Consider the following 18,089-nt stretch of genomic DNA (forward strand, 5'->3'; position numbering starts at 1 on the left):
AAAATCTTAAAATCCAATCCAAAACATACCTGTAAAGGGGACTCTGATGAGCAGACCAGACCAAGTTTGGGGCATGTAGGGCCTTTCTAGGCAGAGTTATGGGCCGGACAAAAAGGGAAGACAAATATAGTCATAAAAAAAAAAAAATCCAATCCAAAACACGCCCGTAGAGGGGACCCTGATGAGCAGATCAGACCAAGTTTGGGGCATGTAGGGCCTTTCTAGGCAGATTTATGGGCCAGACAAAAAGGGAAGACAAATATGGTCAAAAATCTTAAAATCCAATCCAAAACACGCCCGTAGAGGGGACTCTGATGAGCAGACCAGACCAAGTTTGGGGCATGTAGGGCCTTTCTAGGCAGAGTTATGGGCCAGACAAAAAGGGAAGACAAATATGGTCAAAAATCTTAAAATCCAATCCAAAACATACCTGTAAAGGGGACTCTGATGAGCAGACCAGACCAAGTTTGGGGCATGTAGGGCCTTTCTAGGCAGAGTTATGGGCCGGACAAAAAGGGAAGACAAATATGGTCAAAAATCTTAAAATCCAATCCAAAACATACCTGTAAAGGGGACTCTGATGAGCAGACCAGACCAAGTTTGGGGCATGTAGGGCCTTTCTAGGCAGAGTTATGGGCCGGACAAAAAGGGAAGACAAATATAGTCATAAAAAAAAAAAAATCCAATCCAAAACACGCCCGTAGAGGGGACCCTGATGAGCAGATCAGACCAAGTTTGGGGCATGTAGGGCCTTTCTAGGCAGATTTATGGGCCAGACAAAAAGGGAAGACAAATATGGTCAAAAATCTTAAAATCCAATCCAAAACACGCCCGTAGAGGGGACTCTGATGAGCAGACCAGACCAAGTTTGGGGCATGTAGGGCCTTTCTAGGCAGAGTTATGGGCCAGACAAAAAGGGAAGACAAATATGATCAAAAATCTTAAAATCCAATCCAAAACACGCCCGTAGAGGGGACTCTGATGAGCAGACCTGACCAAGTTTGGGGCATGTAGGGCCTTTCTAGGCAGAGTTATGGGCCAGACAAAAAGGGAAGATAAATATGGTCAAAAATCTTAAAATACAATCCAAAACACGCCCGTAGAGGGGACTCTGATGAGCAGACCAGACCAAGTTTGGGGCATGTAGGGCCTTTCTAGGCAGAGTTATGGGCCGGACAAAAAGGGAAGACAAATATGGTCATTTAAAAAAAAAATCCAATCCAAAACACGCCCGTAGAGGGGACTCTGATGAGCAGACCAGACCAAGTTTGGGGCATGTAGGGCCTTTCTAGGCAGAGTTATGGGCCAGACAAAAAGGGAAGACAAATATGGTCAAAAATCTTAAAATCCAATCCAAAACACGCCCGTAGAGGGGACTCTGATGAGCAGACCAGACCAAGTTTGGGGCATGTAGGGCCTTTCTAGGCAGAGTTATGGGCCGGACAATAAGGGAAGACAAATATGGTCAAAAATCTTAAAATCCAATCCAAAACATACCTGTAGAGGGGACTCTGATGAGCAGACCAGACCAAGTTTGGGTTATGTAGGGCCTTTCTAGGCAGAGTTATGGGCCGGACAAAAAGGGAAGACAAATATGGTCAAAAATCTTAAAATCCAATCCAAAACACGCCCGTAGAGGGGACTCTGATGAGCAGACCAGACCAAGTTTGGGGCATGTAGGGCCTTTCTAGGCAGAGTTATGGGCCAGACAAAAAGGGAAGACAAATATGGTCAAAAATCTTAAAATCCAATCCAAAACATGCCCGTAGAGGGGACTCTGATGAGCAGACCAGACCAAGTTTGGGGCATGTAGGGCCTTTCTAGGCAGAGTTATGGGCCAGACAAAAAGGGAAGACAAATATGGTCAAAAATCTTAAAATCCAATCCAAAACATGCCCGTAGAGGGGACTCTGATGAGCAGACCAGACCAAGTTTGGGGCATGTAGGGCCTTTCTAGGCAGAGTTATGGGCCGGACAAAAAGGGAAGACAAATATGGTCAAAAATCTTAAAATCCAATCCAAAACATACCTGTAAAGGGGACTCTGATGAGCAGACCAGACCAAGTTTGGGGCATGTAGGGCCTTTCTAGGCAGAGTTATGGGCCGGACAAAAAGGGAAGACAAATATAGTCATAAAAAAAAAAAAATCCAATCCAAAACACGCCCGTAGAGGGGACCCTGATGAGCAGATCAGACCAAGTTTGGGGCATGTAGGGCCTTTCTAGGCAGATTTATGGGCCAGACAAAAAGGGAAGACAAATATGGTCAAAAATCTTAAAATCCAATCCAAAACACGCCCGTAGAGGGGACTCTGATGAGCAGACCAGACCAAGTTTGGGGCATGTAGGGCCTTTCTAGGCAGAGTTATGGGCCAGACAAAAAGGGAAGACAAATATGATCAAAAATCTTAAAATCCAATCCAAAACACGCCCGTAGAGGGGACTCTGATGAGCAGACCTGACCAAGTTTGGGGCATGTAGGGCCTTTCTAGGCAGAGTTATGGGCCAGACAAAAAGGGAAGATAAATATGGTCAAAAATCTTAAAATACAATCCAAAACACGCCCGTAGAGGGGACTCTGATGAGCAGACCAGACCAAGTTTGGGGCATGTAGGGCCTTTCTAGGCAGAGTTATGGGCCGGACAAAAAGGGAAGACAAATATGGTCATTTAAAAAAAAAAATCCAATCCAAAACACGCCCGTAGAGGGGACTCTGATGAGCAGACCAGACCAAGTTTGGGGCATGTAGGGCCTTTCTAGGCAGAGTTATGGGCCAGACAAAAAGGGAAGACAAATATGGTCAAAAATCTTAAAATCCAATCCAAAACACGCCCGTAGAGGGGACTCTGATGAGCAGACCAGACCAAGTTTGGGGCATGTAGGGCCTTTCTAGGCAGAGTTATGGGCCGGACAAAAAGGGAAGACAAATGTGGTCATTTAAAAAAAAAAATCCAATCCAAAACACGCCCGTAGAGGGGACTCTGATGAGCAGACCAGACCAAGTTTGGGGCATGTAGGGCCTTTCTAGGCAGAGTTATGGGCCAGACAAAAAGGGAAGACAAATATGGTCAAAAATCTTAAAATCCAATCCAAAACACGCCCGTAGAGGGGACTCTAATGAGCAGACCAGACCAAGTTTGGGGCATGTAGGGCCTTTCTAGGCAGAGTTATGGGCCGGACAAAAAGGGAAGACAAATGTGGTCATTTAAAAAAAAAAATCCAATCCAAAACACGCCCGTAGAGGGGACTCTGATGAGCAGACCAGACCAAGTTTGGGGCATGTAGGGCCTTTCTAGGCAGAGTTATGGGCCAGACAAAAAGGGAAGACAAATATGGTCAAAAATCTTAAAATCCAATCCAAAACACGCCCGTAGAGGGGACTCTGATGAGCAGACCAGACCAAGTTTGGGGCATGTAGGGCCTTTCTAGGCAGAGTTATGGGCCAGACAAAAAGGGAAGACAAATATGGTCAAAAATCTTAAAATCCAATCCAAAACATGCCCGTAGAGGGGACTCTGATGAGCAGACCAGACCAAGTTTGGGGCATGTAGGGCCTTTCTAGGCAGAGTTATGGGCCAGACAAAAAGGGAAGACAAATATGGTCAAAAATCTTAAAATCCAATCCAAAACATGCCCGTAGAGGGGACTCTGATGAGCAGACCTGACCAAGTTTGGGGCATGTAGGGCCTTTCTAGGCAGAGTTATGGGCCAGACAAAAAGGGAAGATAAATATGGTCAAAAATCTTAAAATACAATCCAAAACACGCCCGTAGAGGGGACTCTGATGAGCAGACCAGACCAAGTTTGGGGCATGTAGGGCCTTTCTAGGCAGAGTTATGGGCCGGACAAAAAGGGAAGACAAATATGGTCATTTAAAAAAAAAAATCCAATCCAAAACACGCCCGTAGAGGGGACTCTGATGAGCAGACCAGACCAAGTTTGGGGCATGTAGGGCCTTTCTAGGCAGAGTTATGGGCCAGACAAAAAGGGAAGACAAATATGGTCAAAAATCTTAAAATCCAATCCAAAACACGCCCGTAGAGGGGACTCTGATGAGCAGACCAGACCAAGTTTGGGGCATGTAGGGCCTTTCTAGGCAGAGTTATGGGCCGGACAAAAAGGGAAGACAAATGTGGTCATTTAAAAAAAAAAATCCAATCCAAAACACGCCCGTAGAGGGGACTCTGATGAGCAGACCAGACCAAGTTTGGGGCATGTAGGGCCTTTCTAGGCAGAGTTATGGGCCAGACAAAAAGGGAAGACAAATATGGTCAAAAATCTTAAAATCCAATCCAAAACACGCCCGTAGAGGGGACTCTAATGAGCAGACCAGACCAAGTTTGGGGCATGTAGGGCCTTTCTAGGCAGAGTTATGGGCCGGACAAAAAGGGAAGACAAATGTGGTCATTTAAAAAAAAAAATCCAATCCAAAACACGCCCGTAGAGGGGACTCTGATGAGCAGACCAGACCAAGTTTGGGGCATGTAGGGCCTTTCTAGGCAGAGTTATGGGCCAGACAAAAAGGGAAGACAAATATGGTCAAAAATCTTAAAATCCAATCCAAAACACGCCCGTAGAGGGGACTCTGATGAGCAGACCAGACCAAGTTTGGGGCATGTAGGGCCTTTCTAGGCAGAGTTATGGGCCAGACAAAAAGGGAAGACAAATATGGTCAAAAATCTTAAAATCCAATCCAAAACATGCCCGTAGAGGGGACTCTGATGAGCAGACCAGACCAAGTTTGGGGCATGTAGGGCCTTTCTAGGCAGAGTTATGGGCCAGACAAAAAGGGAAGACAAATATGGTCAAAAATCTTAAAATCCAATCCAAAACATGCCCGTAGAGGGGACTCTGATGAGCAGACCAGACCAAGTTTGGGGCATGTAGGGCCTTTCTAGGCAGAGTTATGGGCCGGACAAAAAGGGAAGACAAATATGGTCATTTAAAAAAAAAATCCAATCCAAAACACGCCCGTAGAGGGGACTCTGATGAGCAGACCAGACCAAGTTTGGGGCATGTAGGGCCTTTCTAGGCAGAGTTATGGGCCAGACAAAAAGGGAAGACAAATATGGTCAAAAATCTTAAAATCCAATCCAAAACACGCCCGTAGAGGGGACTCTGATGAGCAGACCAGACCAAGTTTGGGGCATGTAGGGCCTTTCTAGGCAGAGTTATGGGCCAGACAAAAAGGGAAGACAAATATGGTCAAAAATCTTAAAATCCAATCCAAAACATGCCCGTAGAGGGGACTCTGATGAGCAGACCAGACCAAGTTTGGGGCATGTAGGGCCTTTCTAGGCAGAGTTATGGGCCAGACAAAAAGGGAAGACAAATATGGTCAAAAATCTTAAAATCCAATCCAAAACATGCCCGTAGAGGGGACTCTGATGAGCAGACCTGACCAAGTTTGGGGCATGTAGGGCCTTTCTAGGCAGAGTTATGGGCCAGACAAAAAGGGAAGATAAATATGGTCAAAAATCTTAAAATACAATCCAAAACACGCCCGTAGAGGGGACTCTGATGAGCAGACCAGACCAAGTTTGGGGCATGTAGGGCCTTTCTAGGCAGAGTTATGGGCCGGACAAAAAGGGAAGACAAATATGGTCATTTAAAAAAAAAAATCCAATCCAAAACACGCCCGTAGAGGGGACTCTGATGAGCAGACCAGACCAAGTTTGGGGCATGTAGGGCCTTTCTAGGCAGAGTTATGGGCCAGACAAAAAGGGAAGACAAATATGGTCAAAAATCTTAAAATCCAATCCAAAACACGCCCGTAGAGGGGACTCTGATGAGCAGACCAGACCAAGTTTGGGGCATGTAGGGCCTTTCTAGGCAGAGTTATGGGCCGGACAAAAAGGGAAGACAAATGTGGTCATTTAAAAAAAAAAATCCAATCCAAAACACGCCCGTAGAGGGGACTCTGATGAGCAGACCAGACCAAGTTTGGGGCATGTAGGGCCTTTCTAGGCAGAGTTATGGGCCAGACAAAAAGGGAAGACAAATATGGTCAAAAATCTTAAAATCCAATCCAAAACACGCCCGTAGAGGGGACTCTAATGAGCAGACCAGACCAAGTTTGGGGCATGTAGGGCCTTTCTAGGCAGAGTTATGGGCCGGACAAAAAGGGAAGACAAATGTGGTCATTTAAAAAAAAAAATCCAATCCAAAACACGCCCGTAGAGGGGACTCTGATGAGCAGACCAGACCAAGTTTGGGGCATGTAGGGCCTTTCTAGGCAGAGTTATGGGCCAGACAAAAAGGGAAGACAAATATGGTCAAAAATCTTAAAATCCAATCCAAAACACGCCCGTAGAGGGGACTCTGATGAGCAGACCAGACCAAGTTTGGGGCATGTAGGGCCTTTCTAGGCAGAGTTATGGGCCAGACAAAAAGGGAAGACAAATATGGTCAAAAATCTTAAAATCCAATCCAAAACATGCCCGTAGAGGGGACTCTGATGAGCAGACCAGACCAAGTTTGGGGCATGTAGGGCCTTTCTAGGCAGAGTTATGGGCCAGACAAAAAGGGAAGACAAATATGGTCAAAAATCTTAAAATCCAATCCAAAACATGCCCGTAGAGGGGACTCTGATGAGCAGACCAGACCAAGTTTGGGGCATGTAGGGCCTTTCTAGGCAGAGTTATGGGCCGGACAAAAAGGGAAGACAAATATGGTCATTTAAAAAAAAAATCCAATCCAAAACACGCCCGTAGAGGGGACTCTGATGAGCAGACCAGACCAAGTTTGGGGCATGTAGGGCCTTTCTAGGCAGAGTTATGGGCCAGACAAAAAGGGAAGACAAATATGGTCAAAAATCTTAAAATCCAATCCAAAACATGCCCGTAGAGGGGACTCTGATGAGCAGACCAGACCAAGTTTGGGGCATGTAGGGCCTTTCTAGGCAGAGTTATGGGCCGGACAAAATGGGAAGACAAATATAGTCATTTAAAAACAAAAATCCAATCCAAAACACGCCCGTAGAGGGGACTCTGATGAGCAGACCAGACCAAGTTTGGGGCATGTAGGGCCTTTCTAGGCAGAGTTATGGGCCAGACAAAAAGGGAAGACAAATATGGTCAAAAATCTTAAAATCCAATCCAAAACATGCCCGTAGAGGGGACTCTGATGAGCAGACCAGACCAAGTTTGGGGCATGTAGGGCCTTTCTAGGCAGAGTTATGGGCCGGACAAAATGGGAAGACAAATATAGTCATTTAAAAACAAAAATCCAATCCAAAACACGCCCGTAGAGGGGACTCTGATGAGCAGACCAGACCAAGTTTGGGGCATGTAGGGCCTTTCTAGGCAGAGTTATGGGCCAGACAAAAAGGGAAGACAAATATGGTCAAAAATCTTAAAATCCAATCCAAAACATACCTGTAGAGGGGACTCTGATGAGCAGACCAGACCAAGTTTGGGGCATGTAGGGCCTTTCTAGGCAGAGTTATGGGCCGGACAAAATGGGAAGACAAATATAGTCATAAAAAAAAAAAATCCAATCCAAAACACGCCCGTAGAGGGGACTCTGATGAGCAGACCAGACCAATTTTGGGGCATGTAGGGCCTTTCTAGGCAGAGTTATGGGCCAGACAAAAAGGGAAGACAAATATGGTCAAAAATCTTAAAATCCAATCCAAAACATGCCCGTAGAGGGGACTCTGATGAGCAGACCAGACCAAGTTTGGGGCATGTAGGGCCTTTCTAGGCAGAGTTATGGGCCAGACAAAAAGGGAAGACAAATATGGTCAAAAATCTTAAAATCCAATCCAAAACATGCCCGTAGAGGGGACTCTGATGAGCAGACCAGACCAAGTTTGGGGCATGTAGGGCCTTTCTAGGCAGAGTTATGGGCCGGACAAAAAGGGAAGACAAATATGGTCATTTAAAAAAAAAATCCAATCCAAAACACGCCCGTAGAGGGGACTCTGATGAGCAGACCAGACCAAGTTTGGGGCATGTAGGGCCTTTCTAGGCAGAGTTATGGGCCAGACAAAAAGGGAAGACAAATATGGTCAAAAATCTTAAAATCCAATCCAAAACACGCCCGTAGAGGGGACTCTGATGAGCAGACCAGACCAAGTTTGGGGCATGTAGGGCCTTTCTAGGCAGAGTTATGGGCCGGACAAAATGGGAAGACAAATATAGTCATAAAAAAAAAAAAATCCAATCCAAAACACGCCCGTAGAGGGGACTCTGATGAGCAGACCAGACCAAGTTTGGGGCATGTAGGGCCTTTCTAGGCAGAGTTATGGGCCAGACAAAAAGGGAAGACAAATATGGTCAAAAATCTTAAAATCCAATCCAAAACATGCCCGTAGAGGGGACTCTGATGAGCAGACCAGACCAAGTTTGGGGCATGTAGGGCCTTTCTAGGCAGAGTTATGGGCCAGACAAAAAGGGAAGATAAATATGGTCAAAAATCTTAAAATACAATCCAAAACACGCCCGTAGAAGGGACTCTGATGAGCAGACCAGACCAAGTTTGGGGCATGTAGGGCCTTTCTAGGCAGAGTTATGGGCCAGACAAAAAGGGAAGACAAATATGGTCAAAAATCTTAAAATCCAATCCAAAACACGCCCGTAGAGGGGACTCTGATGAGCAGACCAGACCAAGTTTGGGGCATGTAGGGCCTTTCTAGGCAGAGTTATGGGCCGGACAAAAAGGGAAGACAAATATGGTCATTCAAATAAAAAATCCAATCCAAAACACGCCCGTAGAGGGGACTCTGATGAGCAGACCAGACCAAGTTTGGGGCATGTAGGGCCTTTCTAGGCAGAGTTATGGGCCAGACAAAATGGGAAGACAAATATGGTCAAAAATCTTAAAATCCAATCCAAAACATGCCCGTAGAGGGGACTCTGATGAGCAGACCAGACCAAGTTTGGGGCATGTAGGGCCTTTCTAGGCAGAGTTATGGGCCAGACAAAAAGGGAAGACAAATATGGTCAAAAATCTTAAAATCCAATCCAAAACACGCCCGTAGAGGGGACTCTGATGAGCAGACCAGACCAAGTTTGGGGCATGTAGGGCCTTTCTAGGCAGAGTTATGGGCCGGACAAAAAGGGAAGACAAATATGGTCATTCAAATAAAAAATCCAATCCAAAACACGCCCGTAGAGGGGACTCTGATGAGCAGACCAGACCAAGTTTGGGGCATGTAGGGCCTTTCTAGGCAGAGTTATGGGCCAGACAAAAAGGGAAGACAAATATGGTCAAAAATCTTAAAATCCAATTCAAAACATACCTGTAGAGGGGACTCTGATGAGCAGACCAGACCAAGTTTGGGGCATGTAGGGCCTTTCTAGGCAGAGTTATGGGCCAGACAAAAAGGGAAGACAAATATGGTCAAAAATCTTAAAATCCAATCCAAAACACGCCCGTAGAGGGGACTCTGATGAGCAGACCAGACCAAGTTTGGGGCATGTAGGGCCTTTCTAGGCAGAGTTATGGGCCAGACAAAAAGGGAAGACAAATATGGTCAAAAATCTTAAAATCCAATCCAAAACATGCCCGTAGAGGGGACTCTGATGAGCAGACCAGACCAAGTTTGGGGCATGTAGGGCCTTTCTAGGCAGAGTTATGGGCCAGACAAAAAGGGAAGACAAATATGGTCAAAAATCTTAAAATCCAATCCAAAACATGCCCGTAGAGGGGACTCTGATGAGCAGACCAGACCAAGTTTGGGGCATGTAGGGCCTTTCTAGGCAGAGTTATGGGCCGGACAAAAAGGGAAGACAAATATGGTCATTTAAAAAAAAAATCCAATCCAAAACACGCCCGTAGAGGGGACTCTGATGAGCAGACCAGACCAAGTTTGGGGCATGTAGGGCCTTTCTAGGCAGAGTTATGGGCCGGACAAAAAGGGAAGACAAATATGGTCATTTAAAAAAAAAATCCAATCCAAAACACGCCCGTAGAGGGGACTCTGATGAGCAGACCAGACCAAGTTTGGGGCATGTAGGGCCTTTCTAGGCAGAGTTATGGGCCGGACAAAAAGGGAAGTCAAATATGGTCAATAAAAAAAAAAAATCCAATCCAAAACACGCCCGTAGAGGGGACTCTGATGAGCAGACCAGACCAAGTTTGGGGCATGTAGGGCCTTTCTAGGCAGAGTTATGGGCCGGACAAAAAGGGAAGACAAATATGGCCAAAAATCTCAAAATCCAATCCAAAACACGCCCGTAGAGGGGACTCTGATGAGCAGACCAGACCAAGTTTGGGGCATGTAGGGCCTTTCTAGGCAGAGTTATGGGCCAGACAAAAAGGGAAGATAAATATGGTCAAAAATCTTAAAATACAATCCAAAACACGCCCGTAGAAGGGACTCTGATGAGCAGACCAGACCAAGTTTGGGGCATGTAGGGCCTTTCTAGGCAGAGTTATGGGCCAGACAAAAAGGGAAGACAAATATGGTCAAAAATCTTAAAATCTAATCCAAAACACGCCCGTAGAGGGGACTCTGATGAGCAGACCAGACCAAGTTTGGGGCATGTAGGGCCTTTCTAGGCAGAGTTATGGGCCGGACAAAAAGGGAAGACAAATATGGTCATTCAAATAAAAAATCCAATCCAAAACACGCCCGTAGAGGGGACTCTGATGAGCAGACCAGACCAAGTTTGGGGCATGTAGGGCCTTTCTAGGCAGAGTTATGGGCCAGACAAAATGGGAAGACAAATATGGTCAAAAATCTTAAAATCCAATCCAAAACATGCCCGTAGAGGGGACTCTGATGAGCAGACCAGACCAAGTTTGGGGCATGTAGGGCCTTTCTAGGCAGAGTTATGGGCCAGACAAAAAGGGAAGACAAATATGGTCAAAAATCTTAAAATCCAATCCAAAACACGCCCGTAGAGGGGACTCTGATGAGCAGACCAGACCAAGTTTGGGGCATGTAGGGCCTTTCTAGGCAGAGTTATGGGCCGGACAAAAAGGGAAGACAAATATGGTCATTCAAATAAAAAATCCAATCCAAAACACGCCCGTAGAGGGGACTCTGATGAGCAGACCAGACCAAGTTTGGGGCATGTAGGGCCTTTCTAGGCAGAGTTATGGGCCAGACAAAAAGGGAAGACAAATATGGTCAAAAATCTTAAAATCCAATTCAAAACATACCTGTAGAGGGGACTCTGATGAGCAGACCAGACCAAGTTTGGGGCATGTAGGGCCTTTCTAGGCAGAGTTATGGGCCAGACAAAAAGGGAAGACAAATATGGTCAAAAATCTTAAAATCCAATCCAAAACACGCCCGTAGAGGGGACTCTGATGAGCAGACCAGACCAAGTTTGGGGCATGTAGGGCCTTTCTAGGCAGAGTTATGGGCCAGACAAAAAGGGAAGACAAATATGGTCAAAAATCTTAAAATCCAATCCAAAACATGCCCGTAGAGGGGACTCTGATGAGCAGACCAGACCAAGTTTGGGGCATGTAGGGCCTTTCTAGGCAGAGTTATGGGCCGGACAAAAAGGGAAGACAAATATGGTCATTCAAATAAAAAATCCAATCCAAAACACGCCCGTAGAGGGGACTCTGATGAGCAGACCAGACCAAGTTTGGGGCATGTAGGGCCTTTCTAGGCAGAGTTATGGGCCAGACAAAAAGGGAAGACAAATATGGTCAAAAATCTTAAAATCCAATTCAAAACATACCTGTAGAGGGGACTCTGATGAGCAGACCAGACCAAGTTTGGGGCATGTAGGGCCTTTCTAGGCAGAGTTATGGGCCAGACAAAAAGGGAAGACAAATATGGTCAAAAATCTTAAAATCCAATCCAAAACACGCCCGTAGAGGGGACTCTGATGAGCAGACCAGACCAAGTTTGGGGCATGTAGGGCCTTTCTAGGCAGAGTTATGGGCCAGACAAAAAGGGAAGACAAATATGGTCAAAAATCTTAAAATCCAATCCAAAACATGCCCGTAGAGGGGACTCTGATGAGCAGACCAGACCAAGTTTGGGGCATGTAGGGCCTTTCTAGGCAGAGTTATGGGCCAGACAAAAAGGGAAGACAAATATGGTCAAAAATCTTAAAATCCAATCCAAAACATGCCCGTAGAGGGGACTCTGATGAGCAGACCAGACCAAGTTTGGGGCATGTAGGGCCTTTCTAGGCAGAGTTATGGGCCGGACAAAAAGGGAAGTCAAATATGGTCAATAAAAAAAAAAAATCCAATCCAAAACACGCCCGTAGAGGGGACTCTGATGAGCAGACCAGACCAAGTTTGGGGCATGTAGGGCCTTTCTAGGCAGAGTTATGGGCCGGACAAAAAGGGAAGTCAAATATGGTCAATAAAAAAAAAAAATCCAATCCAAAACACGCCCGTAGAGGGGACTCTGATGAGCAGACCAGACCAAGTTTGGGGCATGTAGGGCCTTTCTAGGCAGAGTTATGGGCCGGACAAAAAGGGAAGACAAATATGGCCAAAAATCTCAAAATCCAATCCAAAACACGCCCGTAGAGGGGACTCTGATGAGCAGACCAGACCAAGTTTGGGGCATGTAGGGCCTTTCTAGGCAGAGTTATGGGCCAGACAAAAAGGGAAGATAAATATGGTCAAAAATCTTAAAATACAATCCAAAACACGCCCGTAGAAGGGACTCTGATGAGCAGACCAGACCAAGTTTGGGGCATGTAGGGCCTTTCTAGGCAGAGTTATGGGCCAGACAAAAAGGGAAGACAAATATGGTCAAAAATCTTAAAATCTAATCCAAAACACGCCCGTAGAGGGGACTCTGATGAGCAGACCAGACCAAGTTTGGGGCATGTAGGGCCTTTCTAGGCAGAGTTATGGGCCGGACAAAAAGGGAAGACAAATATGGTCATTCAAATAAAAAATCCAATCCAAAACACGCCCGTAGAGGGGACTCTGATGAGCAGACCAGACCAAGTTTGGGGCATGTAGGGCCTTTCTAGGCAGAGTTATGGGCCAGACAAAATGGGAAGACAAATATGGTCAAAAATCTTAAAATCCAATCCAAAACATGCCCGTAGAGGGGACTCTGATGAGCAGACCAGACCAAGTTTGGGGCATGTAGGGCCTTTCTAGGCAGAGTTATGGGCCAGACAAAAAGGGAAGACAAATATGGTCAAAAATCTTAAAATCCAATCCAAAACACGCCCGTAGAGGGGACTCTGATGAGCAGACCAGACCAAGTTTGGGGCATGTAGGGCCTTTCTAGGCAGAGTTATGGGCCGGACAAAAAGGGAAGACAAATATGGTCATTCAAATAAAAAATCCAATCCAAAACACGCCCGTAGAGGGGACTCTGATGAGCAGACCAGACCAAGTTTGGGGCATGTAGGGCCTTTCTAGGCAGAGTTATGGGCCAGACAAAAAGGGAAGACAAATATGGTCAAAAATCTTAAAATCCAATTCAAAACATACCTGTAGAGGGGACTCTGATGAGCAGACCAGACCAAGTTTGGGGCATGTAGGGCCTTTCTAGGCAGAGTTATGGGCCAGACAAAAAGGGAAGACAAATATGGTCAAAAATCTTAAAATCCAATCCAAAACACGCCCGTAGAGGGGACTCTGATGAGCAGACCAGACCAAGTTTGGGGCATGTAGGGCCTTTCTAGGCAGAGTTATGGGCCAGACAAAAAGGGAAGACAAATATGGTCAAAAATCTTAAAATCCAATCCAAAACATGCCCGTAGAGGGGACTCTGATGAGCAGACCAGACCAAGTTTGGGGCATGTAGGGCCTTTCTAGGCAGAGTTATGGGCCGGACAAAAAGGGAAGACAAATATGGTCATTCAAATAAAAAATCCAATCCAAAACACGCCCGTAGAGGGGACTCTGATGAGCAGACCAGACCAAGTTTGGGGCATGTAGGGCCTTTCTAGGCAGAGTTATGGGCCAGACAAAAAGGGAAGACAAATATGGTCAAAAATCTTAAAATCCAATTCAAAACATACCTGTAGAGGGGACTCTGATGAGCAGACCAGACCAAGTTTGGGGCATGTAGGGCCTTTCTAGGCAGAGTTATGGGCCAGACAAAAAGGGAAGACAAATATGGTCAAAAATCTTAAAATCCAATCCAAAACACGCCCGTAGAGGGGACTCTGATGAGCAGACCAGACCAAGTTTGGGGCATGTAGGGCCTTTCTAGGCAGAGTTATGGGCCAGACAAAAAGGGAAGACAAATATGGTCAAAAATCTTAAAATCCAATCCAAAACATGCCCGTAGAGGGGACTCTGATGAGCAGACCAGACCAAGTTTGGGGCATGTAGGGCCTTTCTAGGCAGAGTTATGGGCCAGACAAAAAGGGAAGACAAATATGGTCAAAAATCTTAAAATCCAATCCAAAACATGCCCGTAGAGGGGACTCTGATGAGCAGACCAGACCAAGTTTGGGGCATGTAGGGCCTTTCTAGGCAGAGTTATGGGCCGGACAAAAAGGGAAGACAAATATGGTCATTTAAAAAAAAAATCCAATCCAAAACACGCCCGTAGAGGGGACTCTGATGAGCAGACCAGACCAAGTTTGGGGCATGTAGGGCCTTTCTAGGCAGAGTTATGGGCCGGACAAAAAGGGAAGTCAAATATGGTCAATAAAAAAAAAAAATCCAATCCAAAACACGCCCGTAGAGGGGACTCTGATGAGCAGACCAGACCAAGTTTGGGGCATGTAGGGCCTTTCTAGGCAGAGTTATGGGCCGGACAAAAAGGGAAGACAAATATGGCCAAAAATCTCAAAATCCAATCCAAAACACGCCCGTAGAGGGGACTCTGATGAGCAGACCAGACCAAGTTTGGGGCATGTAGGGCCTTTCTAGGCAGAGTTATGGGCCAGACAAAAAGGGAAGATAAATATGGTCAAAAATCTTAAAATACAATCCAAAACACGCCCGTAGAAGGGACTCTGATGAGCAGACCAGACCAAGTTTGGGGCATGTAGGGCCTTTCTAGGCAGAGTTATGGGCCAGACAAAAAGGGAAGACAAATATGGTCAAAAATCTTAAAATCCAATCCAAAACACGCCCGTAGAGGGGACTCTGATGAGCAGACCAGACCAAGTTTGGGGCATGTAGGGCCTTTCTAGGCAGAGTTATGGGCCGGACAAAAAGGGAAGACAAATATGGTCATTCAAATAAAAAATCCAATCCAAAACACGCCCGTAGAGGGGACTCTGATGAGCAGACCAGACCAAGTTTGGGGCATGTAGGGCCTTTCTAGGCAGAGTTATGGGCCAGACAAAATGGGAAGACAAATATGGTCAAAAATCTTAAAATCCAATCCAAAACATGCCCGTAGAGGGGACTCTGATGAGCAGACCAGACCAAGTTTGGGGCATGTAGGGCCTTTCTAGGCAGAGTTATGGGCCAGACAAAAAGGGAAGACAAATATGGTCAAAAATCTTAAAATCCAATCCAAAACACGCCCGTAGAGGGGACTCTGATGAGCAGACCAGACCAAGTTTGGGGCATGTAGGGCCTTTCTAGGCAGAGTTATGGGCCGGACAAAAAGGGAAGACAAATATGGTCATTCAAATAAAAAATCCAATCCAAAACACGCCCGTAGAGGGGACTCTGATGAGCAGACCAGACCAAGTTTGGGGCATGTAGGGCCTTTCTAGGCAGAGTTATGGGCCAGACAAAAAGGGAAGACAAATATGGTCAAAAATCTTAAAATCCAATTCAAAACATACCTGTAGAGGGGACTCTGATGAGCAGACCAGACCAAGTTTGGGGCATGTAGGGCCTTTCTAGGCAGAGTTATGGGCCAGACAAAAAGGGAAGACAAATATGGTCAAAAATCTTAAAATCCAATCCAAAACACGCCCGTAGAGGGGACTCTGATGAGCAGACCAGACCAAGTTTGGGGCATGTAGGGCCTTTCTAGGCAGAGTTATGGGCCAGACAAAAAGGGAAGACAAATATGGTCAAAAATCTTAAAATCCAATCCAAAACATGCCCGTAGAGGGGACTCTGATGAGCAGACCAGACCAAGTTTGGGGCATGTAGGGCCTTTCTAGGCAGAGTTATGGGCCAGACAAAAAGGGAAGACAAATATGGTCAAAAATCTTAAAATCCAATCCAAAACATGCCCGTAGAGGGGACTCTGATGAGCAGACCAGACCAAGTTTGGGGCATGTAGGGCCTTTCTAGGCAGAGTTATGGGCCGGACAAAAAGGGAAGACAAATATGGTCATTTAAAAAAAAAATCCAATCCAAAACACGCCCGTAGAGGGGACTCTGATGAGCAGACCAGACCAAGTTTGGGGCATGTAGGGCCTTTCTAGGCAGAGTTATGGGCCGGACAAAAAGGGAAGTCAAATATGGTCAATAAAAAAAAAAAATCCAATCCAAAACACGCCCGTAGAGGGGACTCTGATGAGCAGACCAGACCAAGTTTGGGGCATGTAGGGCCTTTCTAGGCAGAGTTATGGGCCGGACAAAAAGGGAAGACAAATATGGCCAAAAATCTCAAAATCCAATCCAAAACACGCCCGTAGAGGGGACTCTGATGAGCAGACCAGACCAAGTTTGGGGCATGTAGGGCCTTTCTAGGCAGAGTTATGGGCCAGACAAAAAGGGAAGACAAATATGGTCAAAAATCTTAAAATCCAATCCAAAACATGCCCGTAGAGGGGACTCTGATGAGCAGACCAGACCAAGTTTGGGGCATGTAGGGCCTTTCTAGGCAGAGTTATGGGCCGGACAAAAAGGGAAGACAAATATGGTCATTCAAATAAAAAATCCAATCCAAAACACGCCCGTAGAGGGGACTCTGATGAGCAGACCAGACCAAGTTTGGGGCATGTAGGGCCTTTCTAGGCAGAGTTATGGGCCGGACAAAAAGGGAAGACAAATGTGGTCATTTAAAAAAAAAAATCCAATCCAAAACACGCCCGTAGAGGGGACTCTGATGAGCAGACCAGACCAAGTTTGGGGCATGTAGGGCCTTTCTAGGCAGAGTTATGGGCCAGACAAAAAGGGAAGACAAATATGGTCAAAAATCTTAAAATCCAATCCAAAACATGCCCGTAGAGGGGACTCTGATGAGCAGACCAGACCAAGTTTGGGGCATGTAGGGCCTTTCTAGGCAGAGTTATGGGCCAGACAAAAAGGGAAGACAAATATGGTCAAAAATCTTAAAATCCAATCCAAAACATGCCCGTAGAGGGGACTCTGATGAGCAGACCAGACCAAGTTTGGGGCATGTAGGGCCTTTCTAGGCAGAGTTATGGGCCGGACAAAAAGGGAAGACAAATATGGTCATTTTAAAAAAAAATCCAATCCAAAACACGCCCGTAGAGGGGACTCTGATGAGCAGACCAGACCAAGTTTGGGGCATGTAGGGCCTTTCTAGGCAGAGTTATGGGCCAGACAAAAAGGGAAGACAAATATGGTCAAAAATCTTAAAATCCAATTCAAAACATACCTGTAGAGGGGACTCTGATGAGCAGACCAGACCAAGTTTGGGGCATGTAGGGCCTTTCTAGGCAGAGTTATGGGCCAGACAAAAAGGGAAGACAAATATGGTCAAAAATCTTAAAATCCAATCCAAAACATACCTGTAGAGGGGACTCTGATGAGCAGACCAGACCAAGTTTGGGGCATGTAGGGCCTTTCTAGGCAGAGTTATGGGCCGGACAAAATGGGAAGACAAATATAGTCATAAAAAAAAAAAAATCCAATCCAAAACACGCCCGTAGAGGGGACTCTGATGAGCAGACCAGACCAATTTTGGGGCATGTAGGGCCTTTCTAGGCAGAGTTATGGGCCAGACAAAAAGGGAAGACAAATATGGTCAAAAATCTTAAAATCCAATCCAAAACATGCCCGTAGAGGGGACTCTGATGAGCAGACCAGACCAAGTTTGGGGCATGTAGGGCCTTTCTAGGCAGAGTTATGGGCCAGACAAAAAGGGAAGACAAATATGGTCAAAAATCTTAAAATCCAATCCAAAACATGCCCGTAGAGGGGACTCTGATGAGCAGACCAGACCAAGTTTGGGGCATGTAGGGCCTTTCTAGGCAGAGTTATGGGCCAGACAAAATGGGAAGACAAATATAGTCATTTAAAAACAAAAATCCAATCCAAAACACGCCCGTAGAGGGGACTCTGATGAGCAGACCAGACCAAGTT

This window comes from Osmerus eperlanus, chromosome 1 (assembly GCF_963692335.1).
Source record: "Osmerus eperlanus chromosome 1, fOsmEpe2.1, whole genome shotgun sequence".
In the NCBI taxonomy this organism is placed as follows: Eukaryota; Metazoa; Chordata; class Actinopteri; order Osmeriformes; family Osmeridae; genus Osmerus; species Osmerus eperlanus.